Below are 3,553 nucleotides of genomic sequence, written 5' to 3'. Positions count from 1 at the left end.
ATCATCTGAGCCCCACGTAAGGTGGTTTTTTTTTAATTTTTTAATTTTTTTATCGAAATATATCGTCTATCTTTTACAATTTACATAATATCAATTAGGTCATTCGTACCAAGAATTAAGTTGATGGCTTATAGTTAGACACTTAATTGAATGGAAAATATCATTCTATTATTTAATCTGCGTGCCGATGATGGAGCTTCCTAAACCTGATCGAGGCAAAAATTTACGTAGGTGACTTAATCAACAAACATAAAAAATTTAACTGATTTAATTGTCATTATTATGTCAAGGTTGCATGGCTACCTTTCATTCAATTACATAGAGGACTTGGTTTCATATCAAATATAAATTGCAGGGAAATGCTACGGTGTCCACCTGCCGTTTGGAGATACCGTAATTTTTGGCATAACAGACCATTACAAACATAACTAAGATTAATGATGTGTATAACCAAAACCTTACACAGACGTAACCCCCAAAATCTCCAAAAATTCTGGGGATTTTGGGGGTTATGCCTTTGTAAGGCCTTAGTTATACATGTCACTGGTTTTTATTATGCTTGTAATAGTTAGTTATGCCAAAAATTACGGTATCCCCAAACGGCGGGTGGACACCGTAGCATCATCCTTGAATTGAATGTACAATCTAAATGTCGTTAGTGAATATATTTTTAGAATGATCGATCAGGGCTGTTAGGATTTCAAGTTATACAATATTTAATTTGTGATAATTTAGATATGTATCTTGCTTGGGTATAATAATTATCGATTGTGCTATGACATATTTTGGTCTTGTACTGTATCTAGTATCTTTTGATCTATTTTTTTTGTACGACACATTGTGGAAAGAAAGTGCCAATTTTTTGTGTTGTCATAACAATTCTGGTTATATTATATAATTTGTAGTATTTTACATATGAGGGAGAGGGAGAGGGAGAGAGTCAAGGAGGAGAGAACAACCTGTTACCTGTTAAGCCCTTTTTTTATTTTATTAATTGATTTAATAAATGGGTGGTCCGGATTATTCCCTTTGAAATCTAAGGGTTTAAAATCATAATGCGTACGATACACCCCCTAATAAGGGATGTGTACCATAGGACTCTTCGTTTCGGATATTGAATGTAGTTACTTGATCTGTTTGTTTTTCTTTTCTTTCCTTTACAGAAGATTGCATGTTCCATACTAACCGCCCAAACTGAGGACCCAGGTGGTCCCCAGGTAAAGAAAAAAGTTTCAACTTCGACTTCTATCGTTACTATTATTATTATGTTATTTTTTTTCATTGAGTTCATTTTCTCTTTTTGTGTTAACTAATCTGGGTGGTTCCACTTGTCTTCTTTCCCCATCTTCTATCCATATGTACATAGGTGTGGATATAATATTAGTGTAGCAAAAGTAAAGGATAGGGAGAGGGGAGGCTGAACTTTCGGTTAGAGGTTAAGAACTCTTAGTTTGGAGCATGTTCAACAGACTTCTCGTCCCTAATCTGTCTCTAGGGATCTACGGTCATATGTAATATATACACACACACTTGTATAAAAGAGCCGGCAGGTGGCATGGCATTTATCAATTTCAGATGAATTTTGCCCCTCAATTGCAGCCCTCCTGCACTGCTGCTTGTGCCCACAATTGTAATTTTCCCCTTACCCACGTGATGCAATCTTTGCGCTTGACGCTCTCGATCTTCGCCTCTTGTAAACACCCCAATTTGGCCCTCCGAATAATCTTTAAGTTCCCTGATGATGAAATAATGAAAAAATATACCTTCAAGGTTTGGATTGTTGCTCCTTTGCTACTCCTTCTCTAAACCTCAAGAAAACCCCTTTTCTAAACATGTAGGGTGGCCCCCGGTTCAATTGCAAAGAGAAAAATGCGTTTGCTTAGTCAAAAACAACTTTTTTCCATGACACACTGATGGTAAAATAGGCACACATTTTAATGTATAAAACGTCTTTGAGTAAATTGGGTTAGAAAGAGGACTCGACAGCTTTCCAACACTTTGAACCGTGCTCAAATCCGAGTTCGGGAGTGTTCGGGGTGCCCCCGCGAAGTTTGGTGTGCTGTGCTGACGCACAATACCGTGCGACATTTCAAAGCGTCGCGCGGCATTTCAAAAACGCCACGCGGCATTTCAGAAAATTTCAAAAAAATCACTCCACCGCACGAGACTTCAATATACTGCACGGCATTTCTCTTTATATCGCGCGGCGTTTTGGGAAAAAGTTCTGACAGTTGCAAAAAGTTGTCAGCTACGTCTGCAGATGCAGCAATTGAAAAATGGCTTGGCTAGAGCACGTTTTTCACATTTTTTGCCTTTGGGTGCACTCCAAGCATATTTTTGCCTATAAATACACCCTCCCTCTAGTTGAGAAGCACATCTTCAACTCCAAATAAAGTTACTCTACAATTTTCTAGACTCTCACTCTCTCTCTAAAAATACCCTCATTCTTCTTCTCCTCTTAAGTTCAGTAAATTACTGACTTAGAAGGACCTCCACCTCAAAGCATCCAAACAACCTCACATCCTTCAATTCCCATTCAAACATTTCAAGTCCAAATCAACTTCCATTTCTCCATCTTCAAGCACATCCAAGCTTCGATCAAAAGGTATAAACAAATTCCTTGGGCTAAACCACGTTTAGCTTTGAAGGGATCCGATCGAGGCCCTTCTCGGTCTTTCTATACTGAGTTTGAGTCTCAAACGAGCTTTATATTCAAAAAGCATAAAAAAAAGTTTCTACACTGTAATACGCTACATCGTGCGGCATTTTATAACACCGCACGATGTAGTGTATTACACTGTGTATTATTTTATTTCTTGTACATATTCGTTCTTATGTTATTCTATTTAGTCTGTTTATTACTTTTTTGTGCGCGTACATTCCAGAATCAAGTTTCATGTTAAAAGTCTTTTTGTTTTTTACTTTATTAAATCTTTTAACATTTCAAAAAGCTTTTAACATTGCTTTACATGATAAGATGAACAAAAGGGTTTCGTAAGTCATTTTTCAGAGATTCGGAAAATATAATTGCAAACCTATGTTTGTTTTGTCATGTAAAAGCGAACTGATTCTGGAATGCGTAGACAGGTGCACCGCACGGTGTTTTAGTCACACCGTGCGACGTATCCGAGTCGCCGTGTGGCGTTTCACATGATATTGATAGACTGCTGTAACATTGTTATTTCACTTTCTGTACATTGTTCATCCATTTCATACTGCATAGCTCGCACCACAAGCACGTCAATGTGATATATTAAACCCCATATCACTTTCCTGTACATGTTTTAATCAAAGTTAAGTTTTTTAAATGATATTAAATCCCTCATTTAAAATGCTAAGTAGACACCGGTTTTACCGAGTGAGCGGGGTACTTTTTCAACAAAACCTTCTCCGTTCGTAACGTGACTCTCGAACCCAAAATCTCAACGTTTTCGCTAGATCAAAAGCCTTTCTTTTCAAATCAAGCTTTTGGTTTCTCGGATCATCCATCTCAAAATTTTGGGTGGCGACTCTTCGAGCACGCACAGAGCCGGGGAGCCCACAGTGGCGACTC

This window comes from Rhododendron vialii, chromosome 1a (assembly GCF_030253575.1).
Source record: "Rhododendron vialii isolate Sample 1 chromosome 1a, ASM3025357v1".
Taxonomy (NCBI): Eukaryota; Viridiplantae; Streptophyta; class Magnoliopsida; order Ericales; family Ericaceae; genus Rhododendron; species Rhododendron vialii.
This window is presented reverse-complemented; position numbering follows the sequence as displayed.